Below are 12,712 nucleotides of genomic sequence, written 5' to 3'. Positions count from 1 at the left end.
AATAATGCTGTAAAGATCAGTTTGAAATGATATCAAAGTGTTTGGATACTTTGTACTAATTATAGCTCAAACTACTGATACCGTCAATTAGGAAGATTTTTTAGGAGGATGTCAATTATGAAAATAACCCAAAGATCAACAATTAAAATACATTTTACTCACATTATTTCTTGCCTTGCTGAAATTGCCCTTTATACTACTGGGTTGGTAGTTTCGCTGTAAAAAAATAATTTAAAGAAAAAAAGTCAATTACATATACAATGAAGCGCTGTAAAATCATTAAAAAAAAATGTCAATAGTCAAACACAGAAAGCGTGTGTAATTTGTCGGAACAGGAAGCTGGTCTACCTAGTAAGATGTTGAACTGTTATCCAAGGTAGCAATATCAATTAGCATTAGCCAAATCTTTAGCACAACCACCACCTGACTGAGTAGTAACGTTCATACTTTTTTTTTTTTTTCCTTTCACAAGCAATAGCCCCGTTCACACATTGTAAAAGCTAGCCTCGTTAGCACTTTGTCAAGCTGGCCACCATATATCACACCGCGATCTGTCACCTGACCCTGGGGTGTCACAGACCCTCTTGACGGTCCCCCTCAAACATGAACCCTTCTATGGTGACCCCACTCTTTCTCCCATGACTGCCAGCACTTTATAGCTGACTGCCAGTACTTTATAGCCTCAGAGAGAAAAATAAAGACCACCGAGAATTGAGATGAATTACAGTCTGGGGAGCTTTACTAATGAAGGGTGTCAATATTTAAAGCTTCTGCGCCTTTCTTAACTTCCTCATAGAGATAAAGCCTGGCTGAGAAAAGCAAGAAAAAAAGCTAAGACACTTTTCAAAGACAAAACAATAGGTAAGAAATACATTGGTTTCTCAAAAATACCGCATTTGCCATTACATACTGTTAAGCATGAAAGGGAAACAACTGAAATGGAATTGGATTTGCTCTGGGGCTGCTTTGCTAAGCCTGGTGCAGGTTTTAAATCTGTGCGTGCTACAATAAAATCTCAAGACTATCAATGTATTCTGTATTGAAATACTGTATGTTGCCTCGGGATGTTCGATACCGATACCGATACTCAGACCCTCAGTACTCACCGATACCGATACCAACTGCCGATACCAATAGTACATTTTGACAAATAAAAAAATCCCTAAAAGATATTTTTAAACAAAAATATTTCCTTTAATTTTGACGAAAAAACAAAACAAAACAAAAAAACAGCAGAGTCACTCTTCAATAGTCTCGCTCAAAATAAGACACAAAAATGCTCTTTTAGTTTAAGATTCACAATTTTGAAGTATTTCCAAACCAGTGAAGTTTTGGTGAAAAACTGCTGCAAGCTAGCGCCAGTTAGACAAGGAAGACTCAATTAACGTCTTCCCCCTCTGCCATCGGTCGCTTGTACTTGTCTGCGTCACGAGTACTCGAGTACTTGAAAAAAGGCTGGTATCGGTACTCGCCCATCCCTAATGTTTCCCAATGTCAGGAAGTTTGGTCTCAGCTATAGGTCACATGGGTAAGAAAAACAAGACAAACGTTTTTGAAGGCAATGATCCCTGATCTAAACCCAATTCAGCATCTATGCAATGAGCACATATGCAGTAGTTGACCTATACATTTTTAGTTATTTCAGTGAACATCAAGTCATCGCCCCCCCCCCCCCCCCCATCTTTAATAGAAGGTATCAAACTGGACTGCAGGCCTATACTTTGGTGGGAACGTGACTTAGCACCCGCCCTCCCTTCCACCAGACAAGAAAGCAGCGGGACGTCAGCTTCCATTTACCGCGATCAGCAATCATTGAGAGGTTACGGACACAGAGGTCCTGACTGCTCTCAACATTCTGTTAAACAGACACAGCATGAAACACATTCACTTTATTCATCAAGATCAGTCGGTTTAAACGCTTGTTAAAATCAACCCAAAAATAAAGAGAGAGAGAGAGAGAGAGAAAAAAATGGGAAAAAAATGAAAACTCCTTTGTAACGCCACATCAAGCCAATCAACTGTTCCACTCCACGCGGGTAGATCAAACTAATATTGACTGGAAGTCGGAAGAGGGAAAAAAAAACACCTGGAAGATGAGATGAAGTGAGCTCTTCAGAAGCTCGTTCTCCATTTCCAGGCTGTTTATCAGCTTCTGAAAGCTGCCACTTTAATCTCAAAGCATTCTGATAAAGTTAAGGTCAACAAAGACGGATTATCAGATTCTCTGAAAGATTATCCTGATTTTGTTATCCTGTGATGTAAAGCTGTCAAAATTAATCGATTCATCGACATGTAATCAATTCTCAAATTAATCGACAACAATTTTAATAATCAAGTAATCATTTGGAGCCATTTTTAAATCAAAATTTCAGCAATCCTCTGATTTCAGCATATCAACAGTAATTGTTCACTGATTTTTGTAGTCCTTCATAAAAAACAGACTGTTTGTCTTCTGTGTTGCAAAAATGCAACATGCAAACATCTGTTTTTACTTTGGAAAACAATGATCGAACCGGTAACATAGTACAACATAAATGTCCTTTTTTTTTTTTTTTTAAATCACTATATATACGAAATATATTACGAAATAAACACCAATCAACAATAAACAGTAATGAGGAAAAAAATGCTTTTGTAATACACTTAAATGCAAAATTAAAATTAATCCAAAATTAAAATGAGTCCTAGTCGCCAACCAACTCTATGGTGACCATAAACGTAAGAATTTTTGATTGTAACGATTGAACATGTTTAACATTTACGATCGTTGACTCTGATCTGAAAAAAAATAAAAATAAAAAAAATCATATCACCCCCATCTCAGGATAATCACTCGGGATAATCTTTAAAGACAGTCATTGAAATCAATCAAAAATGCTCATATTCGACCCAATTTTCTGGATGTGTTCAACCCTCTTTGTGTTTTTGCAGGTAACCTGATTCACTGTCATACAGAGTTGCTAAAAACAGTCTTGAGCAGGTAATGGACTCTCATGCACTCATTGACAGAGAGAGGAAAGAGATTTAAGTACTTCCAGTGGTTCCCCTGGTGGAGAAAGAGAGTGAGAGCGAGAGAACAAGAGCCACGGGCTTATAGCTCCACGCCGACTGATTTGTGAATCTCTTCTCCTTAAACAGCTCTGCGCCACTGTGCACACGTTTGAGTAAGGGGGAAATGGAGGGGGGCTTCCACACATTTGCACATTAATAAACCTCCCGAAACATTTATTAAACGCTGGGGGGAAAGAATTGATGGTATTTACACCTGAAGATTCTCCGGCACTCACGAGAGCGAGTTTGTTTGGCGGCTTGCAAACGCTAGGCCGCGTGCAAGTGAATGTTGCGCTGCTGTGTAATGACTGACACTCCTCTGTCCAATTACCACCACTGCCAATAACAGTGGCGATGATGGAGGAGAACACACCAATAACCCCGTTACTGTTAATTGACATGAGCAGAGGATCTCGCGCCAGGCCTCTGTTAAGTTGATTCGATCATCCAATATTCAATTCTGAAAAAAAAAAAAAAAATGGAGATTTTATATATATATATATATATATATATATATATATATATATATATATATATATATATATATATATATATATGTATATAACAAACATTTTCAACCCACGATCCATTTTTGAGCGGACCATGGTATTTACTAAAAATTAGGAATGTTCGATACCACTTTTTTTCAGACCGATACCGATACCCAGACCCTCAGTACTCACCGATACCGATACCAAGTGCCGATACCAGTAATACATTTTGATACATTAAAACAAAATCACCTGTGATTGGCTGGCAACCAGTCCAGGGTGTCCCCCGCCTAATGCCCAAAGCCAGCTGAGATAGGCTCCAGCACCCCCGCGACACTTGTGAGGAATAAGCGGGCAAGAAAATGGATGGATGGATGGATGGATGGATGGATGGATGGATGGATGGATGGATAAAATCACTAAAAGATATTTTTAAACAAAAAATATTCCATTAATTTTGACAAAAAAACAGCACAGTCACTCTTCAATAGTGTAAACGCTCAAAATAAAACACAAAAATGTTCTTTTAGTTTAGGATTTACTTGTAATAAATGTTTAGCCTTGAGTTATTTTAGCAAATTGCTAGTATTGAACGATGCACTCTTCATTCCGCCTCTTGTGAGTCTTGTGCCGCAAAATTCACATTCTGCAATGTGTGGTTCGTGCTTGTCAATTTTTAAGTATTTCCAAACCGGTGACGTTTTGGTGAAAAACGTAGACATACTCATGGGTTCGTTGTTGTCAAAACAGGAAGTGATCCTCTTGATTTGCCATGATGTCAAACTGCTTAAGGGTAGCGCCAGCTACAGGAAAGGAGGACTCATTCAACATCTTTTTTTAATTTCCCCCCTCCGACATCGGTCGCTTGTACCCGTCGGTGTCATGAGTACTCGAGTACTTGAAAAAAGGCTGGTATCGGCCGTACTCGCCCATCCCTACTAAAAATAATGTGGAGGTGGGCAGATTGTAGATTGTGGGTGCCACTATACCCAAAAATGTATATACTGTAGAGATTTTCACGCTATGCAAAAATACAAATAAACTATTTATGACTAAGATCGTATGGCAACATATCCCTTCAAATCACTGTGGTTGGTTGTTCGTAGTTGACTCTCTTATCAAGGTCAGATTTATGAACATTAACGATCGTCATGTAACTAATTTTAAAAATGGTCAGCACACTTACCGTATGCTCTGCTTTTCGTTCTGAATGAAGAGATGTGATTTGGTTGCTGTTCAATGCAGGGCTGGATCTAGTCTAATTGGTTTCAGGGCCGCAGCCACCCCAAAATCTTGAAAATCCGAAATTAATTGCATAACTAAGTCATGATTAATCGCAAATTAATCGCAAATTTTATATTTGGTCAAAACGTACAATAAAACTTTTTTTTTTTTTTTTGCTAGTTTTTAATGTTCTGCCTTTGAAATTTTGCTCAACGTAAGAGACAGATGTTTTATTTATATATATTTTTACTCCAGATGAATTTTGGAGCAACTTCTACTACCCAAGGGTCTAAAAAAACTAAAATAAAATATCATGGCTTGTGCGACATAGCTGTGAGCATTGATTAAATATGTCTGTGTGTGTTTTTATAGGGGTCGTGCCTACTCCATTAGAATGAACGCTAACAGACTCAGACGCTTTTCATGTGTGAGACCCGCACACTCCAAATCTAACCCAGCCCACTGCTCCATCCGTCGTGAGGGAGATGTGAGGGGGTGCTGTCCATACGGAGGCTGTGGTCCTCTCAGTGTGCCACATCAAACTCTATAAAGGGAATCATTTATGTGCCACTCCCCATTACTGAACAGCATGGAGACAGCTAATGAGGGCCGAGGCAAAAGGAATATATCCACCGCTTTTGCTGGCAGGGGGAGAAAACTGGCGGTCTTTGGGGAGTCATTGTTTTCAAGGAGGTGGGGAGGGGGGCCAAAAGGAATTTGTGTGTGCGTGTGTGCGCACCCGCTTCATCTCGCCTTTTATTTATTTATTTGCCGCCTCAACAGCTTGAGGTGAAGATTCTGCAAAACACACTTTGTTTTGTGAATGGGTATTTACTCGTGCTGTGTGTGTGTGTTTCGGTGGTAATGTGTAAATAAAATACCCCAGTGGTGAGTGTGTGTGTGAGCTAATGGACACTTCCGTGCGTTTGCAGTGCATGCTGGGACACACTTACACACATGTGAAGAGGTCTAGCAGTGCTGATATATATATATGAAAAAAAAAAGGAGGTAGCTGTGACATTTCCAATTTGCCATGCACCAGCCCACTCCATTTTCTTCCCTGCTGCCTCTTACATGCTAGAGTAAGCCTCCAGGATTGACAATAATTACAGCCCGCATAAAATGAAGAGGGTAATATGAACACAGCTTTGCCATAATTGCCTTTTCATTATTTGCTAACAGTGAGCTATTCAGTCATAAGAAAGAGATTGCATAGTAATTGGCTGACAAAGGGAGGCTGCGGCTCTGTTCAGAAGTCGTTTTTTTTTTTTTTCTTTCTTTTAGGGGTGGGGGGGTTGCTGTGAAGGATTTCTTCTCTTTTTTTGTATAATTATTAAAAATCTCAAGCATTAAAGTGTAATTTAAAACTACAATTTTCATCCGTGAATGGAAATCTGGGTATTAACATGAGCCTCCTATTTAGAGTGGAACATCCTTCGTTCTGCGGCCTTGGGCTCGGGGGTGTGGGCCGGGGCTGGGGCGGGGGTGTTCCGGGTATCTGGGTCGGCTCGCTGACCGGTGTCCGCTCGGGTGGCTTGGGGGTGGCCTTGGTGCTGCCGCGGCCTGGGGATTCCGGGGGGGTGGGGGGGGGGGGGGGGGGGGGTGCTCGCTTTGCTGGACCGCGGTTGACGGCTTCTCTCTTTGGTGGTGGTCCTTATGCATGCCAGATCCGTCGCACCAGCATCTACTGAAACTCAACAGAAGTACCCTCTCCCTCCCACAGCCCCTTGAATCAGTTGGTGCTGGTGTCTGTGGTTCTCACTTTTCTTTATCTATCCTTCCCTCCTTCCTCTCTTTAGTTTTTCCTCTGGTCACTTGAGATCTTAATTTATTAGAAGTATGAGGTTTCTGGGGTTGGCATAAGACTCCGGTTTTGTAACCACGCAGGAGGGGTCTTGTTGGTGCTGGACTTCACTTTGATGGATTGGATGTACTGGCTTCTATTGATCTCACTCTGCCTTATCGATCCTTCCCTCCTTCCTCTCTTTAGTTTTTCCTCTGGGCTCTTGAGATCTCGCTAAATTTGCTGGAATTTAGAGGCTTCCGGGGTTGGCGTAAGACTTTGATTTTGTAATCATGGGGAAGGCAGGAAGTGTTTGGTCGGTGCTGGATGTCACTTTGATTTACCTTTCTTTTCTCTTTATTTCTTTTTTTTCTGACCTTTTCTCTGGTCTCCTGACCATTTAAATCTCACGACTCTGGCAAGATTCTGAAGTACCTGGTTAAGGCGAAGGGTAATGGGATATTTATAAGGTTTTAGGTGAATGAATGAGTATAAATTTATACGTATTTGCACGCACGCACGCAAACGCACGCAAACGCACACACGCAAACGCACGCACGCACGCAAACGCACGCACGCAAACGCACGCACACATACACACACACAAAAAAAAAAAAAAAAAAAAAAAAAAAAAAAAAAAAAAAAAAAAAAAAAAAGGAAAAGAGCAATGATGACAAGACGTTGAATCGGTAAGACTACCGAATGAACAATTCTGAGCTCTTCAAAAAAAGAAAAAAAAAAAAAAAAAAAAAAAAAAAAAAATAAAGCTATTCTTTGTTGTAAGTTGTAAGTCCATATTCTCTTATACGTTAATACGGATACAGTGTTATGCAGAGGTGTGCTTATAACAATTTTATAGACAAATGATACTATTCATAGTGGCGTGGGTGTGGGGTGCGAGATGTTTTCTTATTATTACTACTTTACTTCTTCTCTTTCTAGATAGTTGATATGATGCAATGTTTTCAAGTGCTGACCCGTTATGGCAGCGCTGGCACACATTGTACCCAACGGCGGCCTTTTATTTATTTATTTATTTATTTATTTTTTTATTTTTTTGTCAATAAAACACTATTAAATGCCTGGATGTTCCATACCCTCACTAGTGCCACGCTGCCACAAGATTGCTCAGATATTAGAATGAAAGATTATCACGCGCCGGCGGTGAGGCTCCCGAGTGCCACGCTTCCTTTAAAAGTGATTAAGAGGAGAACGCACCATGCAGAACCCTCCTGCAGCTTTCCGCTCACGGATCTTAGGTGTTGATAATCTGTTATTTTGGTTAATTAGCGGAGAGGCGTGCCATGCACTCAGTCAGGTATGTGTTGTACCGACAGAGATGTAACGTTCTGGAAAATGTTTTTGGCTTTAATTGTTTTTCCTGTTGTTGTTTTTTCCCCTACCTGTTTAGCAACATTAAGGCGAGACGGATTAGCTTCATTCCTAGTTTTGACTGCGCAGTCAGATAATCTGATTAAAATGTCAAAGGAGACATAATGTGCTTTTTTTTTTTTTTTTTTTGCTCTTGTCAAAATATGCCAAGGATACACAATAATGAGACATTTTACAAGCATTTTTTTCAGCCTGTTTGGACGATGAATTTAATCCCACAATTTTCAAAATCTTCACAATGATTTGGTGTATGCTTCCCCACTTGTGTAAACACACCATTCTGATTTTTATCGTGTTTTTGGGAACATGAACTAAGCAGCAAAAGCCACCTGTTTTTTCCCCCCCCCATCTCAGGAGGCGGCCATTTTGCTGAAAATGAGATCACAGCAATGACCAATCACAGCTCACCTGTTTTCTGAGTCTGGTCATGCGACGTTCGCAAGCTGAGCAATATCAACAGGCCGCTAGCGGCTGAAGCGAGATGACATCCATCTTACATTACTACTTTTACTGACAACTTGTGTTAGTTTTTTCACTGTAAGCACTGTGCTCAGTGTGTTTTACGCTAGTATCCCTGTGCGGCGTAATGAGAGCTTCTCAAAGAACAAACTTCACTGTTTGCATTGGCCATTCAGTCTACATCACCCCAGCAATGTGAATTGAGACTCAAGGAGGTTAGGCTTACATTTTGCAGCTATTTTTTTTTTTTTTCCTGATTGGCTTTAACCTTAATGTGATTCTTGATAGTTCTGGAAACATGATGCGTATGAATCTTTGAGTAGCAATTTGAGTTATGCCATATTAGAGAAAATTAAGTCTTGTTATTAGCGATGAAATGTACATGTAGCACTTCTCACCATTGCTAGAACCGTATGTTATTCGCTGTGGTATTTTCGCCATAGAGACATATATTAAGGTAAAAACGCTACAGAGAATTCAATGTATTGAAGTTAGACAAGTTTAGTGAATGGCAACATAAGATGGCCGCCGCTGGCTTCAATTCTCCTGAAGCGGAATTGTTAGTTCATTCATATAAATTGTAAGTCTGTGGGTCACTCATTCTAAAAATAACCATTGGTCATTACTGTCAGTGTAACCTCGAGTTTACCTTTAATGCCCTGTAGTACAACTGACTCAACTGTGACAAAACCCAAAGCAAACATGACTTTTCATTGTTTTCATTTCACTTACTGATTTATTTAGAGGTTCAGCGTGCCCGTTTCAAACATGGATCCAACCTCATCGTTTGGTTTTGTAATCCAATTTGATGGAGGGCATCCCTGTTGAACCGCGCCTGCTCGTGCTAACTCGATGGAGCCCTGTGATCCAGATGGGAAGCAACACAGCCCTTGGCTAAACAAATCCTCCTTTGTTTTGTGTGTGTGTGTGTGTGTGTGCTGAGTGATCTCCATTGAGAGGAGGGGACGGGTAAACACTGCAAGCTCTATGGAGCTACACATTGTAAACACACAGCGCTCATTAACTATAATGAGATGTTATGAGCAGCCCTTGAGCTCATTGTGTGCCTTCTACTGAAGAACCTGCCTTGCTATTGTTGTTGTTGTTTATGCAAAGTGAATCGTGGGTTTTTAAGCAAGGGGGGGGAGGAAAAAACAACAACAAAAGGAACAGTGCATTCCTCTTGTAGTTTTCATGCACTAATCAGCAACATCAGGGGAGCTGGTTTAGAAACACCTCACTTGCTCTCCACTGCTACCTTTCATGCCCTCTCTTTGCCCCTTTCAAGTCGTATTCGCTGCTATTCATGTATCCTAATTCCCGACTAGGTCTTGAAAGCAAGAGTTCTGCGGTTGAGAACATCTCCTCCGCCTCTCTAACGATTAATTAGACTGTATTTTTTATTTTTTTTAATGAGGATGACACCGACCCATGCTGGGTCACCGTGACCTTTCTTTGGATCTCCAACCTCGATGGCATTCCAGCCGATCATGCCCCGCTTATCATATTTCCTCAAATAGCGGCCAGGGGGGTGTTTGGATACTCAACAGCCGAGAGGTGTTCATTTGAAGTCTGCATCTTTTTCAGTGAAGGCCTTTATTGTGCTACAATGCCAGTGGAATCTTAACTGCTTTTCATTCATCGGTCATTATATTGTTGGTTCCTAACAAAACAAAGTGCAATTCATTGTATCGCCATGACGACATGTATTAGTTTATTCTGATTTTTCTCTTCAAAACAGTATTTATGGGTTGTTAGCTTGTTTTGTATAAAGAATAGCCGTCGGAGTGCATGGTGGATAGTGGTTAGCACGGTTTGGGCAGCCTCACTGTGTCGGGGTTCAAATCTTAGCTGTGTGGAAATTCTTTGCGGGTTCTCATTCTTCTACCCACATTAAGACAATGACACCCCCCCAAAAAACAATAATAGATACATCTAAAGAAAATACATTTCCCCCTAAAATTGAATGACATTAATGGCAACTCTCTATTCTACTATTTTGTAACATCTAGTTCCTGTTTGTAACACGGCCACAAGAGGGAGGCCAATACTATATCGATATTGTGAAATAAAGTTTGGCATTGGCACAATTCGACCTGATATTCGCTCCTCCCTCATGAAAAGTACCAATTGGCATTACCTGTTACTTTTTTTTATTGGGAAGGGAGACTGCTGCTCAAAACTGTTTTCTTTTTTTTTAAATTACAATTTCATGTGAAAACAAAGACACTGAATGAGTGTAACAAAGGCAACACAACAATTTCCTGAAGGTAATTTCAAAGTAAAACAGACGTTAGTGTAAACGTGTAAAATTAGAATATCAGACACTCACTTCTTCCATTCTGTTGTTTCCATGAGCTGCTGTCAACCATAATCTCACGCCCAGACACTTGCACGTAGATCACACACAGACACGACATGTACCGTATTTTATTTATTTTTTAATTTTGTATTTTTATTTTTTTTTATTTTACACCAGCATGCTTTTTGAAAGTGTGTCTTAAATGTGATGACTGGAGGTCAAGTTTCTTATAGTTAACTAAAACTAATGAAAAAACTAATACTAAAATACAACAAACATTTCCATTAATGAAATAAAATAAAAACGAATATGCTTTTTAAAAAAACGAAAACTTCCTGAAACTACATTTTATGTTTACAAAACGAAATCAAACTAACTATAATTAGAGCAAAAATGTCCTTCGTTTTAGTTTTTAGGTAATTAATTTCATGCATGAGCCTTTGGGGATTATTTTAAATGTGATTTTAAGTAGATATATTTAAAGTGATGTCATCTAGCATCAGCCAATAGAAAAGCACCTTCAGATGACATTGCTCGTATGGTGTTTTTTAAATATTGCGCACAAGTAATACACGTAAAAAAAAAAAAAAAAAAAACTAATACTGAAACTAACGAAAACTAAATTAAAACTAAGCATTTATTGAATAATTAAAACTAATAAAAACTAACAAAATCACAATGAAAACTAATTAAAAATAACTAAATTTAAAAAACAAAATTCAAAACGACATCAAAACTAACCAAGATAAAAAATTCTAAAACTATAATAACCCTGCTGGGAGGTTCAAAGAATACACTGAAATGAGCTATTTGAGGCGAGGCATTTATGTATTTATTTAAGTAGACGACACTCCCAGCTGCTGAGAATATACGAAACCCTTCTTGGTAATGACACCTTTGTCAGCATGCTCCCCTCCTGCATGTGTCCGTTAAAGCAACTGGTCGGGAGTGGGGGTGGGGGTCTCTCCACTGTTGCATTCAGGGCCTTAATTACCCCAAAAGTGTCACAGGACACTCGCACGTATGGGGTCCGAGTATCACCACAGATGACTGGCCGACGGGTGGCTGCACCTTAGGCCGTTAATTGCCCCCCCACCCCACCCCATTCATTGGATCTTCCACCAACCGGACCCCCTCCCCTTCCCCGAACGATTGGGGGCGATCTGAATTGGCTGACAGTTGGCTGCGATTCCTCAGCCACATGCAGCCTGACGCCTCCTAATTAGACGCTCCTATAGGGTGGTTTACATTAGACAAACATTTGTGCAAGAGCGCGGGAGATGCCAGCTTTTGTTTGGAGAGCTCGCACACATAAACACACATTTACACAAAATGAGAAATTTCCAGACTTTGTGTGTGTGTTCTGTGTGGATTTGTATATCTGTGCACATAATGAATTTTAAATCCTGTCCCAGAGATGGCTCATTGGAAAGAAAACCTCCTTAAAGTTAATTTGCTTCCCGAATATCATTAACATATTCAGACTTATTGGCCTTGTATACCGCCAACAAGCATGAAATCACGTGATAATTACTGCTATGTGTGATAGTTTTTATAGACATTTGTGGACAGGTAACATGTGCATAAGAACCATATCCTTTTTTCTCAGCCAATCTTTCCATTTTCCAGGATCACGACAGTACATTTTATTGAAAGAAACCCGGCCATTCTTGTTGATTTGTACGTGATTTTTGTACGTGATGTTTTTTTTTTTTTTTTTTTTTTTTTTAGAGCTCAGAATTGTTCATTCTGTAATCTTACCGGTTCAACGTCTTATCATCATTGCTCTCTTTTTTTTTTCTTTTTTCTTTTTTTTATGTGATTGTGAATGGAGGAGCTGCGTATTGGATGACACCATTTGAGACTTTGTTTGATTTTGTCCTGTAACAATACACTTCACATCAGTGTTGCCATATTTCTATCAGGGAAACCTTTTATTTCCTATTTAATTTTCAGAATAAAAGCTCACCTTTTCTTGCTTATCAGTCCGCCCATCATAGGCCCTTTCAA

Source organism: Festucalex cinctus, chromosome 4 (genome assembly GCF_051991245.1).
Source record: "Festucalex cinctus isolate MCC-2025b chromosome 4, RoL_Fcin_1.0, whole genome shotgun sequence".
NCBI classification, from domain to species: Eukaryota; Metazoa; Chordata; class Actinopteri; order Syngnathiformes; family Syngnathidae; genus Festucalex; species Festucalex cinctus.
This window is presented reverse-complemented; position numbering follows the sequence as displayed.